The 20,812-nt window shown below is 29.2% G+C and overlaps 1 protein-coding gene across 3 annotated transcripts in view; it reads right to left on the reverse strand.

The window, feature by feature from the left end:
• Positions 1-20,330, reverse strand: part of LOC120422439 (putative protein kinase C delta type homolog) — a 134,726-nt gene extending 114,396 nt beyond the window's left edge. Inside the window, exon 1 of one of the 3 annotated variants that reach the window (XM_039585878.2) lies at positions 19,922-20,330. The gene's annotated coding sequence lies outside the window, so the exon portion shown is untranslated. Of the gene's footprint in view, positions 1-11,857; positions 11,974-19,921 lie in introns of those variants that run through there. The other 2 variants (XM_039585879.2, XM_052709109.1) reach the window with 2 other exon arrangements.
• Between the last annotated feature and the right edge of the window lie 482 nt (positions 20,331-20,812).

A 20,812-nucleotide genomic window follows, 5' to 3' on the forward strand; every position in this document is an offset into this window, starting at 1 on the left:
AAAAAATGATACACGGAAAGAAATTTTTGGTAATTTTTAAAATCACTTTTTGTCACAAGAAAGTGATTTCCAAAAAATCAATATTGAGCCATTCTCTACCAAAACCAGAAATGGATTTTATTTGTAATTTTTGATTTGGCTCAAACTTTGTGGGGGCCTTCCCTATGACCAAAGAAGCTATTTTGTGTGATTGGTTCATCCATACAAGTCTCCATACAATTTTGGCAGCTGTCCATACAAAAATGGTTTGTAAATATTCAAACAGCTGTAACTTTTGAGTGAATTTTCTGATCAATTTGGTGTCTTCGGCAAAGGTATTGTTGAGGACTTTTGAGAAAAAAAAAATAGGTACACGGAATAACAAATTTGCAGATTTTTTTATCAACTTTTTTTTACTAAAACTCAATTTCCCAAAATACGTATTTTTTGATTTTCGAGATTTTTTGATATGTTTTAGGGGACAAAAATCTGCAACTTTTGAGCCATAGAGAAACATGGTCAAAAAATCTGCCGCCGAGTTATGAATTTTTGAAAAAATAGTGATTTTTGGAAAAATCGAAGTTTCATTCAAAAACAAATTTGACATTAATTTTTAATGCAAAATTGAATTTGCAATCGAAAAGTACTGTACAGATTTTTTGATAAAGGGATCCGTTTTCAAGATATAGCCACCAAAAGTTTGATTTTAGCGAATTATTTGCAGTTTTTCAGTTTTTAAAAATAGTGACCATGAGTGACCACTTCTAAAAATATTTGTTTTGAAAAGTTCAGAAAATTTGCTATAAAATTATCTAAGAGACATTGAAGATTGGACCTCGGGTTGCTGAGATAGAGCCGCTTTAAGAAAAAGAAAAACGAAAATTGAAGTTTTCTAAGTCTCATCAAAACAACCCACCATTTTCTAATGACGATATCTCAGCAACTAATGGTCTGATTATCAATGTTAATACATGAAACATTCGTGAAATTTTCCGATCTCTTCGAAAAAAATATTTTGATTTTTAAATCAAGACTAGCATTTTAAACGGGCGTAATATTTAATGTTTGGCCCTTTAAAAAGTTAGTCTTGACTTAAAAATTTAATTTTTTTTTATTTCAAAATATTTTTTTCGAAAAGATCGGAAAATTTCACGAATGTTTCATGGATTAACATTGATAATCGGACCATTAGTTGCTGAGATATCGTCATTAGATTTATTGTGGGTTATTTTGATGAGACTTAGAAAACTTCAATTTTCGTGTTTCTTTTTCTTAAAGCGGCTCTATCTCAGCAACCCGAGGTCCAATCTTCAATGTCTCTTAGACAATTTTATAGCAAATTTTCTGAACTTTTCAAAATAAAATATTTTTAGGAATGGTCACTCATGGTCACTATTTTTAAAAATTTAAAAACTGCAAATATTTTGCTAAAATCAAACTTTCGGTGGCTATATCTTGAAAACGGAGCCCTTTATGAAAAAATCTTTTAAGTACTTTTCGATTGCAAATTCAATTTTGCATTAAAAAGTAATGTCAAACTTGTTTTTGCATGAAACTTCGATGTTTTCCAAAAATCACTTTTTTTTTTCAAAAATTCATAACTTGTTGGTAGATTTTTTGACCATGTTTCTCTATGGCTCAAAAGTTACGGATTATTGTCTCCAAAAACATATAATTTTTTTTCAAAAATCCAAAAATACGTATTTTGGGAAATTGAGTTTTAGTGAAAAAAAATTGATAAAAAAATCTGCAATTTTTTTTTCCGTGTACCTATTTTTGTTCTCAAAAGTCCTCAACAATACCTACAACTTTGCCGAAGACACCAAATTGATCAGAAAATTCATTCAAATTACAGCTGTTTGAATATTTACATACGATTTTTGTATGGACAGCAGCCAAAATTGTATGGAGACTTGTTGGGGTGAACCAATGACGCAAAATAGCTTATTTGGTCATAGGGAAGGCCCCCTCAAAGTTTAAGTCAAATCAAAAAATACAAAAAATAAAAATGGTCGAAATCGGCCGATTTCGTAGAGAGTTGCACTATTGTATATTTTTTTATTTTTGTATTTTTTTATGTTTTAGGGCAGCGATTCTCAACCTTCTTCTAGGCCGGTACCCCCTGCCATGTAAATCAAGTAGGCCCGGTACCCTCGTTGAGAATCGCTGTTTTAGGGGAAATAGAATCCAATCTTTGACCATATTATGATGTTTTAACAGTCAAAACCCGAAGCCTGCAAAATGCGTTACAGTAAATTTTCGCAGGCTTGGGAAATATGCAAAATAGCACCAAACTTCAATGTTTTATAGTGTTTTGGAATCGTCAGAATGTCTACTTTAAGGAAAAAATATGCAAATTAGTGGATTTTTGGGCGGGGCTCGGGGGGGAGGGGGTGAACGAAAAAATATCCGAGCAAAATGCGTTACAGTAAATTTGTAAAATTTATATCTTATGCAAAACATGACCAAAACTCAAAGTTTTATAGTGCTTTGGAAAGGTCTTCACATGAACTTTATGTTAAAAATATAAAAAGACTACGTTTTCCATAAAGTTTCACAAAAAAGTTAAGTAAACATTTATTGTTCTATATACTAATATCAGTAAGAGAATAAAAACATGACTTTTCATTAGAAACATAATCATGCGACATATCTAACTTCTCCAAATTTCATGAATAGTCATTCTGCAACAAAATTGAACCGATTCAGCTGAACCGGTTCACCCAACCGGTTCAATAGTTGTACCGGTTGAACATTTCTGGCACAAAATGTATCATGCGACATGTCTAACTCTTTCAAATTGCCTGAAAAGTCATTCTGTAGCAAAATTGAACCGATTCAGCTGAACCGGTTCATCCAACCGGTTCGATAGTTGTACCGGTTGAACATTTCTGGCACAAAATGTAGCATGCGACATATCTAACTCTTTCAAATTGCCTGAAAAGTCATTCTGTAGCAAAATTGAACCGATTCAGCTGAACCGGTTCATCCAACCGATTCAATAGTTGTACCGGTTGAACATTTCTGGCACAAAATGTAGCATGCGACATGTCTAACTCTTTCAAATTGCCTCAAAAGTCATTCTGTAGCAAAACTGAACCGATTCAACTGAACCGGTTCATCCAACCGGTTCAATAGTTGTACCGGTTGAACATTTCTGGCACAAAATGTATTATGTGACATGTCTAACTCTTTCAAATTGCCTGAAAAGTCATTCTGTAACAAAATTGAACCGATTCAGTTTAACCGGTTCACCCAACCGGTTCAATATTTGTACCGGTTGAACATTTCTGGCACAAAATGAATCATGTGACATGTCTATCTCTTTCAAATTGCCTGAAAAGTCATTCTGTAACAAAATTGAACCGATTCAGCTGAACCGGTTCATCCAACCGGTTCGATAGTTGTACCGGTTGAACATTTCTGGCACAAAATGTAGCATGCGACATATCTAACTCTTTCAAATTGCCTGAAAAGTCATTCTGTAACAAAATTGAACCGATTCAGCTGAACAGGTTCATCTAACCGGTTGAAAAGTTATGCTTCCTTAAATTCTTTAATTTTTTTAAATTCTTTATATTCTCTTAATTCTTAAAGAATTTAAAGAATTTAAAAAATTTAAAAAAAATCAAGAATTTAAAGAATTTAAAAAAATCAAGAATTTAAAGAATTTAAAGAATTGAAAGAGTTTAAAGAATTTAAAGAATTTAAAGAATTTAAAGAATTTAAAGAATTGAAAGAATTTAAAGAATTTAAAGAATTTAAAGAATTTAAAGAATTGAAAGAATTTAAAGAATTTAAAGAATTTAAAGAATTTAATGAATTTAAAGAATTTAAAGAATTTAAAGAATTTAAAGAATTTAAAGAATTTAAAGAATTTAAAGAATTTAAAGAATTTAAAGAATTTAAAGAATTTAAAGAATTTAAAGAATTTAAAGAATTTAAAGAATTTAAAGAATTTAAAAAAATTAAAAAAATTAAAGAATTTAAAGAATTTAAAGAATTTAAAGAATTTAAAGAATTTAAAGAATTTAAAGAATTTAAAGAATTTAAAGAATTTAAAGAATTTAAAGAATTTAAAGAATTTAAAGAATTTAAAGAATTTAAAGAATTTAAAGAATTTAAAGAATTTAAAGAATTTAAAGAATTTTAAGAATTTAAAGAATTTAAAGAATTTAAAGAATTTAAAGAATTTAAAGAATTTAAAGAATTTAAAGAATTAAAAGAATGTAAAAAATTTAAAGAATTTAAAGAATGTAAAGAATTTAAAGAATTTAAAGAATTTAAAGAATGTAAAGAATTTAAAGAATTTAAAGAATTTAAAGAATTTAAAGAATTTAAAGAATTTAAAGAATTTAAAGAATTTAAAGAATTTAAAGAATTTAAAGAATTTAAAGAATTTAAAGAATTTAAAGAATTTAAAGAATTTAAAGAATTTAAAGAATTTAAAGAATTTAAAGAATTTAAAGAATTTAAAGAATTTAAAGAATTTAAAGAATTTAAAGAATTTTAAGAATTTAAAGAATTTAAAGAATTTAAAGAATTTAAAGAATTTAAAGAATTTAAAGAATTTAAAGAATTTAAAGAATTTAATGAATTTAAAGAATTTAAAGAATTTAAAGAATTTAAAGAATTTAAAGAATTTAAAGAATTTAAAGAATTTAAAGAATTTAAAGAATTTAAAGAATTTAAAGAATTTAAAGAATTTAAAGAATTTAAAGAATTTAAAGAATTTAAAGAATTTAAAGAATTTAAAGAATTTAAAGAATTTAAAGAATTTAAAGAATTTAAAGAATTTAAAGAATTTAAAGAATTTAAAGAATTTAAAGAATTTAAAGAATTTAAAGAATTTAAAGAATTTAATGAATTTAATGAATTTAAAGAATTTAAAGAATTTAAAGAATTTAAAGAATTTAAAGAATTTAAAGAATTTAAAGAATTTAAAGAATTTAAAGAATTTAAAGAATTTAAAGAATTTAAAGAATTTAAAGAATTTAAAGAATTTAAAGAATTTAAAGAATTTAAAGAATTTAAAGAATGTAAAGAATTTAAAGAATTTAAAGAATGTAAAGAATTTAAAGAATTTAAAGAATTTAAAGAATGTAAAGAATTTAAAGAATTTAAAGAATTTAAAGAATTTAAAGAATTTAAAGAATTTAAAGAATTTAAAGAATTTAAAGAATTTAAAGAATTTAAAGAATTCAAAAAATTTAAAGATTTTTAAGAATTTAAAGAATTCAAAAAATTTAAAGATTTTTAAGAATTTTAAGAATTTTAAGAATTTTAAGAATTTTAAGAATTTTAAGAATTTTAAGAATTTTAAGAATTTTAAGAATTTAAAGAATTTATAGAATTTAAAGAATTCAAAGAATTTAAAGAATTTTAAGATTTTTAAGAATTTTAAGAATTTTAAGAATTTTAAGAATTTTAAGAATTTTAAGAATTTTAAGAATTTTAAGAATTTTAAGAATTTTAAGAATTTTAAGAATTTTAAGAATTTTAAGAATTTTAAGAATTTTAAGAATTTTAAGAATTTTAAGAATTTTAAGAATTTTAAGAATTTTAAGAATTTTAAGAATTTTAAGAATTTTAAGAATTTAAAGAATTTTAAGAATTTAAAGAATTTAAAGAATTTAAAGAATTTAAAGAATTTAAAGAATTTAAAGAATTTAAAGAATTTAAAGAATTTAAAGAATTTAAAGAATTTAAAGAATTTAAAGAATTTAAAGAATTTAAAGAATTTAAAGAATTTAAAGAATTTAAAGAATTTAAAGAATTTAAAGAATTTAAAGAATTTAAAGAGTTTAAAGAATTTAAAGAATTTAAAGAATTTTAAGAATTTTAAGAATTTAAAGAATTTAAAGAATTTAAAGAATTTAAAGAATTTAAAGAATTTAAAGAATTCAAAGAATTTAAAGAATTTAAAGATTTTAAAGAATTTAAAGAATTTAAAGAATTTAAAGAACTTAAAGAATTTAAAGAATTTAAAGAATTTAAAGAATTTAAAGAATTTAAAGAATTTAAAGAATTTTAAGAATTTAAAGAATTTAAAGAATTTAAAGAATTTAAAGAATTTAAAGAATTTAAAGAATTTAAAGAATTTAAAGAATTTAAAGAATTTAAAGAACTTAAAGAATTTAAAGAATTTAAAGAATTTAAAGAATTTAAAGAATTTAAAGAATTTAAAGAACTTGAAGAATTTAAAGAATTTAAAGAATTTAAAGAATTTAAAGAATTTAAAGAATTTAAAGAATTTAAAGAATTTAAAGAATTTAAAGAATTTAAAGAATTTAAAGAATTTTAAGAATTTAAAGAATTTAAAGAATTTAAAGAATTTAAAGAATTTAAAGAATTTAAAGAATTTAAAGAATTTAAAGAATTTAAAGAATTTAAAGAATTTAAAGAATTTAAAGAATTTAAAGAATTTAAAGAATTTAAAGAATTTAAAGAATTTAAAGAATTTAAAGAATTTAAAGAATTTAAAGAATTTAAAGAATTTAAAGAATTTAAAGAATTTAAAGAATTTAAAGAATTTAAAGAATTTAAAGAATTTAAAGAATTTAAAGAATTTAAAAAATTTAAAAAAAATCAAGAATTTAAAGAATTTAAAAAAATCAAGAATTTAAAGAATTTAAAGAATTTAAAGAATTTAAAGAATTTAAAGAATTTAAAAAATTTAAAGAATTTAAAGAATTTAAAGAATTTAAAGAATTTAAAGAATTTAAAGAATTTAAAGAATTTAAAGAATTTAAAGAATTTAAAGAATTTAAAGAATTTAAAGAATTTAAAGAATTTAAAGAATTTAAAGAATTTAAAGAATTTAAAGAATTTAAAGAATTTAAAGAATTTAAAGAATTTAAAGAATTTCAAGAATTTAAAGAATTTAAAGAATTTAAAGAATTTAAAGAATTTAAAGAATTTAAAGAATTTAAAGAATTTAAAGAATTTAAAGAATATAAAGAATTTAAAGAATTTAAAGAATTTAAAGAATTTAAAGAATTTAAAGAATTTAAAGAATTTAAAGAATTTAAAGAATTTAAAGAATTTTAAGAATTTTAAGAATTTTAAGAATTTTAAGAATTTTAAGAATTTTAAGAATTTTATGAATTTTAAGAATTTTAAGAATTTGAAGAATTTAAAGAATTTAAAGAATTTAAAGAATTTTAAGAATTTAAAGAATTTTAAGAATTTTAAGAATTTAAAGAATTTTAAGAATTTTAAGAATTTTAAGAATTTTAAGAATTTTAAGAATTTTAAGAATTTTAAGAATTTTAAGAATTTTAAGAATTTTAAGAATTTTAAGAATTTTAAGAATTTTAAGAATTTTAAGAATTTTAAGAATTTTAAGAATTTTAAGAATTTTAAGAATTTTAAGAATTTGAAGAATTTTAAGAATTTTAAGAATTTTAAGAATTTTAAGAATTTTAAGAATTTTAAGAATTTTAAGAATTTTAAGAATTTTAAGAATTTTAAGAATTTTAAGAATTTTAAGAATTTTAAGAATTTTAAGAATTTTAAGAATTTTAAGAATTTTAAGAATTTTAAGAATTTTAAGAATTTAGAGAATGTAAAGAATTTAAAAAAAATAAAGAATTTAACATTCAAACGCTCGGGTAGTCATTTGACCCCTATTTTTTTTCTTAAAAATCTCATAACTTTTGGTAGAATTGACCAAATTGGATGCTTCCGGTTGCAAAAGATCCAGATTTGTCTATATTTTGAACTGTCAGATGAGGGACAAATATGGTCCACTTTTACCGGAGATATTCCGGATTCCGTTGGGGTACCTCGGCCATCCTATTTGGGGTTTTGGTCTATAGAACAAAATCCATTTCACAGAAAAATGCCGGAAATGATGCAAAACTTCAAGGCATCCTTCTAATACATCATCCAGCAAAAATAATTGACATGGTTAAGTCATACGGGGCACTGGAACCGGTTCCATCTGGCCACCAATCGACATCAGCTCAGTGAACCGTTTTCGATTGGAACCTGTTTCGGTGCCCGAAGGTCTTGGCCATGCCATGTGTCTATGCAGGATGATGTATTAGAATGATGCCTTGAAGTTTTGCATCATTTCCGGCATTTTTCTGTGCAATGGTTTTTGTTCTATTGACCAAAACTCCAAATAGGAGGGTCGAGGTACCCCAACGGAATCCGGAACATCTCCGGTAAAAGTGGACCATATTTGTCCCCCATCTGACAGTTCAAAATATAGACAAATCTGGATCTTTTGCAACCGGAAGCATCCAATTTGGTCAATTCTACCAAAAGTTATGAGATTTTTAAGAAAAAAATAGGGGTCAAATGACTACCCGAGCGTTTGAGTGTTAAGGAAGCATAACTTTTCAACCGGTAAGATGAACCGGTTCAATTTTGTTACAGAATGACTTTTCAGGCAATTTGAAAGAGTTAGATATGTCGCATGATACTTGTTGTGCCAGAAATGTTCAACCGGTACAACTATCGAACCGGCTGGATGAACCGGTTCAGCTGAATTGGTTCAATTTTGTTACAGAATGACTTTTCAGGCAATTTGAAAGAGTTAGATATGTCGCATGCTACATTTTGTGCCAGAAATGTTCAACCGGTACAACTATCGAACTGGTTGGGTAAACCGGTTCAGCTGAATCGGTTCAATTTGGTTACAAAATGACTTTTCAGGCAATTTGAAGGAGTTAGATATGTCGCATGCTACATTTTGTGCCAGAAATGTTCATCCGGTACAACTATTGAATCGGTTGGATGAACCGGTTCAGCTGAATCGGTTCAATGTTGCTACATAATGACTTTTCAGGCAATTTGAAGGAGTTAGATATGTCGCATGCTACATTTTGTGCCAGAAATGTTCATCCGGTACAACTATTGAATCGGTTGGATGAACCGGTTCAGCTGAATCGGTTAAATTTTGTTACAAAATGACTTTTCAGGCAATTTGAAGGAGTTAGATATGTCGCATGCTACATTTTGTGCCAGAAATGTTCAACCGGTACAACTATTGAACCGGTTGGATGAACCGGTTCAGCTGAATCGGTTCAATTTTGCTACAGAATGACTTTTCAGGCAATTTGAAAGAGTTAGATATGTCGCATGCTACATTTTGTGCCAGAAATGTTCAACCGGTACAACTATCGAACCGGTTGGATGAATCGGTTCAGCTGAATCGGTTCAATTTTGCTACATAATGACTTTTCAGGCAATTTGAAAGAGTTAGACATGTCGCATGATACATTTTGTGCCAGAAATGTTCAACCGGTACAACTATTGAACCGGTTGGGTGAACCGGTTCAGCTGAATCGGTTCAATTTTGTTGCAGAATGACTATTCATGAAATTTGGAGAAGTTAGATATGTCGCATGATTATGTTTCTAATGAAAAGTCATGTTTTTATTCTCTTACTGATATTAGTATATAGAACAATAAATGTTTACTTAACTTTTTTAGTAAAACTTTATGGAAAACGTAGACTTTTTATATTTTTAACATAAAGTTCATGTGAAAACCTTTCCAAAGAACTATAAAACTTTGAGTTTTGGTCATGTTTTGCATAAGATATAAATTTTACAAATTTACTGTAACGCATTTTGCTCGGATATTTTTTCGTTCACCCCCTCCCCCCCGAGCCCCGCCCAAAAATCCACTAATTTGCATATTTTTTCCTTAAAGTAGACATTCTGACGATTCCAAAACACTATAAAACATTGAAGTTTGGTGCTATTTTGCATATTTCCCAAGCCTGCGAAAATTTACTGTAACGCATTTTGCAGGCTTCGGGTTGTACAGGGAAATTTTTTTCTTCGGGTCTTGACTGTTAAAAAAGTGTTTTTTTTCATTGAAATCAAAAAAAGATAAAACATTGTTTGACTTTATTTTAAATGGCAAATCAAATTTTCAATCAAAAAATTCATCAGTAAAATTTTGATAAAGAGCACAGTGTTGAAGTTACATCAATTTTATGGCAACTTTTTTTTTAATAGTGCATAAGTTTGCTCATTTAGAAAAAAAATAATCATTAAGGAAAATAGTAGTTTATGCAACAAGTTGCAAAAAGAGGTGCTGAAGAAATCAAGTTTTGCAACGAGTTCCATACAACATTTTTTGCAATTCCAAAAAAACACACACTGAGTGAAATTTTATGTCAAATTTTCATGTATTTTGTCAATAAATCGTTTAAATCAAAAAAATGTTGAAAAGTGTTACTTTTCGAAACAAGTTCTGAAAAGTCCAACTTTTCAGCACCCATTTGAGTGCTGAAAAGTAGAACTTTTCAGCATTTATTTTGAAAAGTGTTGCTATTCGATTCTGTTATTTTTGGTACAGAAAAGTAGGCTATTTCGTCGTTCAAGAATGACAGGAAAAATAAGTAGTTTCACGATGGAATTGCAAAAAAATCATTTTACTTTTTTGAAGTTTATTTAAACGGTCTTTGATTGAATCAGATAAGGCCATGCAAAGATAAAAAAAAATAGGAAAAATGTGATTGTCTCATTCTTACCCAATTTGCCCTTGTTTTTTGTCACCGATATCTTGAGAACTAATGTTCCGATTTTCAACATAAAAAAATTAAACATTCGTAAAATTCTCTGATCGCAAAAAAAAAACTATATCAATCCTAATATTTTAAAGCAAATCGGTACTACAGTCTGAATAGTCTGACAGTAGTTTTGTTTTTAGAGCATTCAAATATTTGAAATTTGGATCTTGTTAAATGTTTCAAAATCTATTTACAATTTGTATGTTAATTTATAATGTTAAGAATGAATTCATATTGATTTTACCTAATTTAAAAAATAAAAAATAAGGCATCAAACGCTGTGAGATATTGAGTTCACCTAAAATTTGTAAAATAAATTTCGATAAAGCCCTTCCACCACGTGGACAAAGATTCGAAATTTTCTGAACATTTTTCGTTTTGGTAGTGCATTGTTATAACCTTCTACTGCCCAATTTTTTTTTCGATTTATTTTTTTGAAAAATGACTTTTTTCAAAACTTTTGCAAACTTACATAATAAAATACAAGTCACATTTGCAACCTTTTAATGTTATTAAATTTTAAGAGTTTTTCTTCTCAATTAAAAACATTTAAAAAAATAAGTGTTGAAAGATCAAAAACTGAAATTTTTTTTTGGCGAACTTTTTTAGGTCGAAATCCGCTAAGAGGCGGGGTTGAGTTTTAGAGGGTTGAAAAGTGCCATTTTATTCGACAAATGGGCATGCTTTGAAACTGAAAATCGGGTGATTACAGTTTTATATTTTACAAAAATGAGTTTTTTTTTCAATTTGATTGGTTGATTAACTAAATACAATGTGAATCTACGAAACACAATCATAAATGAAAGACATGACATGGATTTGAAAATTATTTTAAACAGAAATATTATCATATGAGTGTAATAAAAAAGTTATCGGAAACCATGGTACAAAGTTGAATAAAAATTGAAATCAATTCACCACCAATCAAACCTCTTTCGATGTTTTTAAATAAATGTTTAATCTTGCCAGAAATTCAACCACTTTTCACATATTCCACTGACACCGCCAGTAATTACGAATTTCCACACACGTTTTAACGCCGCACTTCAATCCCCAGATTTTCCTCGAACCATCACTCAATTTTCTTCGCATTTTTCTTCAAACATTTTTTATATTCTTCTTTTGCTGTTATTCTATACACTACTTATATTGTACACTTAACGTGTGAAGGCATTTTCCACTCATACACACACTTTCATACTCTCGCCAACTTGCGTTATGAAGGTTATGAAAACATTTTCCTTTTCATTATTTCGAGCCGAACGTCGAACCCCCGCGGCATGATCCATCGTTCGTCTCCATCAAAAATGTCTCTTCTTGCCTCAGCAAATTGGCGTTACTTACACTTTAAACTATTCAAACTAAATTTGAGTTGTTGTTGATTTTAGGTTACTGTCACAATATTAGAGGAAACGTTCCTCAAAAACGTCGAACGGGGAACCGACTCAGTTGAGAGCTAGTGGTTGAATGGGTGGAAAAAGCGGCGTGATGATGATCGCGAGTCAGCCAACGCGGATCGTGAGAGAGTTTTCCGAGTAAACATGTGTGCGTTTTGGGAGAGGAGCATTTTGCTTGTTAAACACATACCAAGATATGGTCCGAAGTGTAAGCAATTTGCTTAAAAAAAACAATATCAACTGATTTTTATGAAAAAAAAAAATAAATTCTCGGAAAACTTTGAGTTATTTTACTCAAGTCTTCTAACAAAATACAGTAAATCCTAACTCAGTTGTTTTTGAGTTTATGTATATCACATCATATTTTCATATTTTTTCATCCTTTCCTATTAAATACCTTGGCGTTAACATTTTTTTGTTTCGCTGTAATTAAAAAAAACCCTTAACGGAGCACATCATTCAGAGCTTTTGTCCCAAATTTTTTGTTTAATTTTAGTATCTTCCAAACAACGGAAACTCTCAATATGATTTTCAATTCATCCCCTATAGTACAGTCTACCGAATAATATACAACATACTTTGACTATTGTTAAAATTTGATTGATGCAGAATTAGGTCCGTAAGTTTGACAATTTTTGAATAAGAAAACAACAACTTTCTTGGTAGCTGTGCACCCTTTAACTTCAGGAAACAAACTATTGTTATGAATTTTAAGATAAAGAGCAGTTCTCCCAGATTTCAGTCATTCGATTTTTTTGTATTTTTTAATCCGACTGAAACTGTTTTGGTGCCTTCGGTATGCCCAAAGAAGCCATTTTGCATCATTAGTTTGTCCATATATTTTCCATACAAATTTTGCAGCTGGCCATACAAAAACGGTGCATGAAAATTCAAAAATCTGTATCTTTTGAAGAAATTTTTTGATCGATTTGGTGTCTTCGGCAAAGTTGTAGTTATGGATACGGACTACACTGCAAAAATATGATACACGGTAGAAAAAATTTGGTGATTTTTTATTTAACTTTTTGTCACTAAAGCTTGATTTGCAAAAAAATACATTATTTTTGTTTTTTTATTTTTTGATATGTTTTAGAGGACATCAAATGCCAACTTTTTAGAAATTTCCAGGTTGTGCAAAAAATCTTTGAGCGAGTTATGAATTTTGAATCAATACAGATTTTTTGAAAAAATCGAAATATTGGTCGTAAAAATTATTCGACTTCATTTTTCGATGTACAGTAGTTGTTCGGTAACTGGGCGTTGTTTAACTGGGCTGCTTTTTAACTGGGTGCTCGATAACTGGGCCGTAGCCCAGTTAAAAAGCAGACAAACGTCAAAAAACCAAAACAAACCGAAATCACCGAGGGGTTAATGGATGCAAAAATCATGGTCAACAATTAACAAACTTTTTTCAAACTTGTATGTTATTTTAAGTCACAATTAAAGAAATATGAAAAGTAATCATTGTAAATAAATTTTAGTTTTGCTTATTTTTATATTTCATCAAATAAATATTATGCATCGGTAGTCCCCTCGTTATTTTTCGTTCAGCCCAGTTAGCGAACAGCATTCGATGACTGGGCTACGTTCTCAGCCCAGTTACCGAACAACTACTGTAAAATCAAATTTGCAATCAAAAATAGTCGCAGTTTTTCATTTTTTAAAATAAGTGCACATATTTGCCCACTTTTGAAAAAAAAAATTTTGAAAAGCTGAGAAAATTCTCTATATTTTGCTATTTTGAACTTTGTTGATACGACCTTTAGTTGCTGAGATATTGCCATGCAAAGGTTTAAAAACAGGAAAATTTATGTTTTCTAGGTTCACCTAAACAACACACCATTTTCTAATGTCGATATCTCAGCAACTTATGGTCCGATTTTCAATGTTAAAATATGAAACATTCGTGAAATTTTTGTTCTTTCCCAAAAAAATATTTTGAAATTTTTTAAATCAAGACTAACATTTTAAAAGGGCCAAACATTGAATATTAAGCCCATTTAAAATGATAGTCTTGATTTGAAAAATTTTAAAGTATTTTTTTCAAAGAGATCGGAAAATTTCATGAATGTGTCATGTATTAACATTGATAATCGGACCATTAATTGCTGAGATATCGTCATCAGAAAATGGTGGGTTATTTTGGTGAGATTAAGAAAACTTCAATTTTTGTGTTTCTTTTCTTAAAGCAGCTCTATCTCAGCAACCCGAGGTCCAATCTTCAATGTCTCTTAGACAATTTAATAGCAAATTTTCTGAACTTCTAAAAAAAAATATTTTTAGAAATGGTCACTTATGGTCACTAATTTTAAAAATTGAAAAACTGCAAATATTTCACTGCAATCAAACTTTCGGTTGCTATATCTTGACAACAGAGCCCTTTATCAAAAAATCTGTAAAGTACTTTTCGATTGCAAATTCAATTTTGTATTAAAAAATTATGTCAAACTTGTTTTTGCATGAAACTTGGATTTTTTTCCAAAAATCACTATTTTTTCAAAAAATCATGACTCGGTGGCAGATTTTTTGACCATGTTTCTCTATGGCTCAAAAGTTGCGGATTTTTGTCCCCTAAAACAATTCAAAAAATTTCGAAAATAAAAAATACGTATTTTGGGAAATTGAGTTTTAGTGAAAAAAAAGTTGATAAAAAATCAAATGCAATTTTTTTGTGTACCTATATTTTTCTCAAAAGTCCTCAACAATACCTACAACTTTGCCGAAGACACCAAATTGATCAGAAAATTCACTCAAAAGTTACAGCTGTTTGAATATTTACATACCATTTTTGTATGGACAGCAGCCAAAATTGCATGGAGACTGGTATGGGTGAACTAATCACACAAAATAGCTTATTTGGTCATAGGGAAGGCCCCCACAAAGTTTGAGCCAAATAAAAAAATACAAATAAAATCCATTTCCGGTTTTGGTAGAGAATTGCTCATATATTGAAATTTGTTTAAAACTGACTGGGATATGATAAATTGAAAATTAAAGGTTCAAAAAACGCATGCTACTTGTACAATGTTTAGAAAAAACCAGATGAATCTGTCACCAAAATTCACAATCTCAATTTTTTTTGCAGGTCAAATATAGACTTTTTTCTTTTTAACAAGTTGGAAATTTTACACCACAGATCGGAAATGACAAAAACATATTTTTGTGATTTCTTAGATATTTTTCAATGTAGTCCAGAATTGACTATCCGAAGATTTCTAAGGAGTTTCTGATAATCGAATCTAAGATAATATTTTTTTTCGTAATTTGTATATTCTCATTTTTAACATCACATTTCGTTCTTCGACCCCATTTTAGTCAAATGCGAATGTTTGATTTCCTGAAACATCATCAAATGCATCTTCTCATTTTGGCCGCCATACTAGATTTAAAATGTCTAAATAACTTTAGAGCATTTTAAAGATTATGTTTGAGTTCAATGCCCCGAAACAAGACAAAAAAAACGAGGGCTTCCAATAATCGAGTCTATTTATACATTCCCGTAGTTTCGTAGCCGTCCTACGGATATTGGTTTGATTGCACACAAATACATTCAATGTTTGAACATTGTTAAGCCTCTTGTTGAAGCTCGTATTGTATTTTTTTAGTTTCTTGTGTTTGGCGTTCGGGGTTACTAGTATTTTATGGTTTTCAATGGTAAAATAGGGACATTTTGTGCCCGTTCAGAAGGCTATAATTCTTTTTTGGCTAAAAGTGTAAATTTTCATTTAAAAAAGACATGTCCAACCACTTCAAATACATTGTCCTATAACGTTTATTATTTCAATCAAATAGGACACTTTTGGACATTTTGCAAAATTTTGATTTTTGGGACCACAGATTGATAATTTGGAAATTTTTGGTAGTAGCAAAACCGCAATCTATATATATAAAATTTCGACGGTTTTGTTCGAACGCGAATCAATTCAACACGGAACGTCGGATCGAGGTGCTCTTTGTTGCGTTCGGTTCGTATAAGTCCAAGGAAGGTTCTTACGCCAAGAAGTTACAACTTTGGCCACTCTGGAAACGATTCCGGAAAATCTGCACATTGTATGGAGAAAGTTATGTAAAATCATAATTTGATCACAGTAGGCTGGATAAGCAAAAAATCAAAAAAACGTCAACAAACGAAAAAAAGGAAGAACGAAGTTTGTCGGGTAATGGCCTATCTACAATCACTTAACTTAGAAAATTTCACTTAGCTTAGGAGTTTGAATCAATGGAAATGAATCTGATCTTCTACAATGAAAAGGAATAAAATTAGAAACTTGACGTATGGTTTGGAAAATTTCAAAATCTACGGTAAGTTGACGTTTCCATATCAAAGGTAAACAAACAACCGCATAGCAACTAACGTCATGATTCGAATTCCCGGACGCTTCGAAACCCGGACACTTCATCTTGTTTTATCAATTATTTGGGTATAAGTTCGCATTATGAATGTCAAAACTGTGTGATATGATAAATTCCAATATCAACTTTAATTAAAGGTTGTTTGAACGCTATAGTTAATGTCAAAACAATTAAATACAATAAAATTATAAGTTTACCAAAAATGCGAAACATTTCACTTGAAATATTTCATAGGCGTTCGAAGCACCGGGAAGGCAAAGCAGAAATTTATGGTTACGATTTCCTTAAATTCTAGCAAATGTTTATAAAAACTATCGATTGTTTTGATGTTATCAGCTTATTTGAGACCTAAAGAATGCCATTCACTAACATTTCAGTCCAAATTTGTGCGATTCATAAGTAAAATCGAGTGTCCGGAATTCGAAGCAAAAGTGTCCGGATTTCGAATCAGCTTTTATCAGTGTCCGGGATACGAATCACAACAAGTCATTTAAATTTTCAAATTGTGATGAAAAATTGTTAGAAAAGACATATTTTGCATGCATTTTCTTGAAACTGACTGTTTATACCACATCCTGATGATATTTCTACATTCCCAACTTATTACATGATTTTTTGCCAGCTATTACAAAAATGATATGCTACTAAGTGTCCGGATTTCGAATCATGACGTTATATCAGCCCAGCAAATTTTCTAAGTTGATTGTGGATGACGGCCGTAAGTTGTGTACATTTTCTAAGTTTTACTTTACTTAACTATTCTAAGCTAAGTGATTGTAGATACCCGAGCAGGGGTAAATAACACGGGAATACCAAATTTTGGTATTACTTGGGCAAATAACAGCGACCAAAATGTGCCCTTGGTTGCCCAGTAATAGATGGTAAAATACCATGAAATCATACCAAAATCTTGTATGTGTAAGGGCACAACAATACCAAACCATGTTATTCCAAGGGTAAAATAATACCTCAAAATAAATCCATTTCAATACCAAGTTGAGGTCTTCTGGATTTTTGAACATTGCTTGAATACCAAAACTTGGTATTGCCATGGTTTTAATTTTAGGTATTCCCGCGCCCTTGGAAAATCATATTTTGGTATTTCTGTAGTCTTTCACATACATGATTTTGGTATGATTTCATGGTATTTTACCATCTATATACTGGGCAACCAAGAGCACATTATGGTCGCTGGTATTTGAGCAAGTAATACCAAAATTTGGTATTTTCATACCATTTTTAGTGCAGCAGTTGCAGTTAGTGAAAAAACGGAAATTATTCATATGCAACAGCCAAATCTACTCACCTGATGATTCCATGTTGTTATTAGTGATATTCTTCACCACACCGAATGCATTTGTCATTAATTAACTCGTAAATTTTTTTTAACAAATTTCCCATAGTTTCAGAGAAAATTGATGAAACCTTTCAATATTCAAATAATACCAAAATGTTCCACAATTTCAAGTCATTTCTGTAGGGGGTATATCAAAAATGTTTAAAATAAAGTTTGAAATTTCCGGTTTTGAATGAAAGCATTCGCTTTGAGACATGATTTTAGCGCAAAATTAATTATTTTGTCAAAATTGGTCAAAATTTTCCCATAGTTTCAGAGGAATTTGACAAAACACTTTAATACCAAAATAATACCAAAATGTGCCATCCTGACTTAGAAAATTTTCCACAATTTCAAGTCATTTCTGTAGGGGGTATATCAAAAATGTTTAAAATCAAGTTTGAAATTTCCGGTTTTGAATGAAAGCATTCGCTTTGAGACATCATTTTAGCGCAAAATTAATTATTTTGTCAAAATTGGTCAAAATTTTCCCATAGTTGCAGAGGAATTTGATAAAATACTGTAATACCAAAAGAATACCAAAATGTGGTGACAAATTCTGCAATTTTGCAATATCAAAACAATACCTTAAATTGGTATGATACCACATTTTGCTCTTGCATAATCCTTAAGACAAATTTTAAAGGGTCCAGGAATACCAAAATTTGGTATTGATACCAGAGAAAGGTACTATTACGCATTTCCCTTGTTATTTACCCATGCTCGGGATAGGCCATAAGGCTTGTTATGTATACATTTTTTTCAATATTTTGAAAATGAGCTTATTTGTTTTTGAATTTGTTGTTGTTGTTGAATTTGAATTTGTTTTTTTTTTGGGCTCAAAATTGATCTGAGTACCGTTTTTTTTGTTTGACCATTAGGGTGTCCCGAAAATAAAAAAAAACGCCGATTTGAGCAAAAACCACATTTCATAAACAATAATAACTTAGCACCATTTCAACCGATTTTAGCTTTTCTGGATACACATTCCGTAGTAGCTTTTTAAAAGGGCGAAAGGGGATGTAAACAATCAGTCCAACTCCCTCTTGCTCAAGGTGAACTGTCACTAGAGTGTGATAGACTGTTTGTTAACATCCAAGGAGTTTCAAAAATCTTGCCTAATATTTGAAAAAGTCTTATGAGTTATAAGTTTTACGTAACACACTCAAAAATCGAAGAATTTATAATCAGTATTTCGAGATATATGATTTCCTGGAAATTAAATTCGAGTTTTTCGAAGCATCACGCGCTAATACGGTTAAATGAAAACGGTAAAAAAACTGTTTATTTCGTCTTTCAATTACTAAAATTTTATTATCCGAAAAAGCTTAATGGCACAACGGATGGTATGACGTCATGTTCATGTTTTCATATAATGTTTTCAAGTCCCTCAATCAGCAGACCCACCTCCGGAAAACCCGAAATATCTTCTGTTGTCAGGAATCTTTTATTTACAAAACTAGAGGAATTTTCTTTTAAAGACAGAATATGTCATGAATCATCACTGAAATCTTGAAAGGAAACTTTCAACCATGAACAATTTTGGAGTTTTTTTTTTGAAAAGGTCCAATAAACCAAATTTCCAGTTTTTGCTTTTTGAGTGTTTTTTGAAACCGCTTTGAGTCAGGGGTATTAAAAAGCACACAAAAAGCAAAAACGGAGAATTTGGTTTATTGGACTTTAAAAAAAAAACTCCAGAATTGTATTAGATTTGCTATCACTCAAATTCTAAGAAAGCATTACCAGCAGAGTTTTTTTTTCTAAAAACTGGACAAACTTATGAATTTAAAATATTGCTTCGTTCAAGCAGTAAACCATGTGAGCATAATTAATTTTAACATTATGTTCAAAGTACCCTCACATAACTTCTTCCACCACTCGTTAAATCAAACTTTATGCTCCACAACTTTGTCTCAAACCATAAAACGATCCCATCCAAATTCCGCACTTCATTGATTCACTACGGTCGTCGTCCCTCACACAAGAAGGGGGCGCCTCTTCTTGCGCGCCAACTTGAAACCGCGCGTGATCATTCCGATTCGCCACACGCGGGAAAATTTTCCCTCATGAACCAGAAAGTGCACCTTCTCTGGAGTGTGGAAGGCCATCCGAGCAGTCCAACGAGCAAAAACCCAACCTCAGCGGAGAAATATTATCCTATTTTTAAAATCGTCTCAAAACACCTCGCCGAGACTGGCCGCTTTTCCTTGCTGTCTCTCTTTCCCACAAGTGCTTCTGCTTAATTTTCATTTTTTGATGCATCAAACGGGGAAAAACTCATTTTCCAGCCACACACAACACAATCCTTTCGGGGGCACTCACTTCCAAAAAACAGAAAACACGCCGTTGCAAAAGAAGTGCGAATTTAATTCGCTCTGCACGTCAGCATTTTTCCCTTCTTTCGCCTCACTCCACCGCTGCAAATTTTTCCTCGTTTTTATTACGATTTTCCACTCTTTTTTTCGTTATTTTTCTCGATTTTCCTTCCCACAACAAACGCTCGAAGTTCGTTCTCGCGCAAATTCCTTTTCGTTCTCTTTCTCACTCTCACTTCTTGCCTCGCAGCATCGCGTTCTCTCTTTCTCGCACTCACTCGCTCACCAACTCACTCGTGAGCAGTCTTTTTTTTTTATTCGTGTGATTGTGTGAGTTCGTTCACTCGCGGCTCAAGATCGAAACCCCGATCGGAAAATCGGCAGAAGGAATTTTCCTTTTCCTCTGCTCCCAAAGACGCGCACCAAACAACTGAAAATCGGTGCGCGGTTTTGAGCGAGGTGAAGCTGAAAGATCTCTCCATCGCGATCGAGAGAGAGAGAATGAGAAAGATCGATTTGAGTTGCGCTCTCCGACTTTTGGCAGTGTTGGCAGATTTGCGAATTTAACTCTAAAAATATAGATATTATTATTTTTTTTGACACTTCAGTGTCAACATTTAAAAAACAATATTTGAAATTATTACTAAATATTTATATCATTATAGAATGGCGTTTTACTAAATACAATTATAAAAAAATTAAAACGACAAAAATTACAAAATTGACAAAATTGACAAAATTGACAAAATTGACAAAATTGACAAAATTGACAAAATTTACAAAATTTACAAAATTTACAAAATTGACAAAATTGACAAAATTGACAAAATTGACAAAATTGACAAAATTGACAAAATTGACAAAATTGACAAAATTGACAAAATTGACAAAATTGACA

This window comes from Culex pipiens, chromosome 1 (assembly GCF_016801865.2).
Source record: "Culex pipiens pallens isolate TS chromosome 1, TS_CPP_V2, whole genome shotgun sequence".
Taxonomy (NCBI): domain Eukaryota; kingdom Metazoa; phylum Arthropoda; class Insecta; order Diptera; family Culicidae; genus Culex; species Culex pipiens.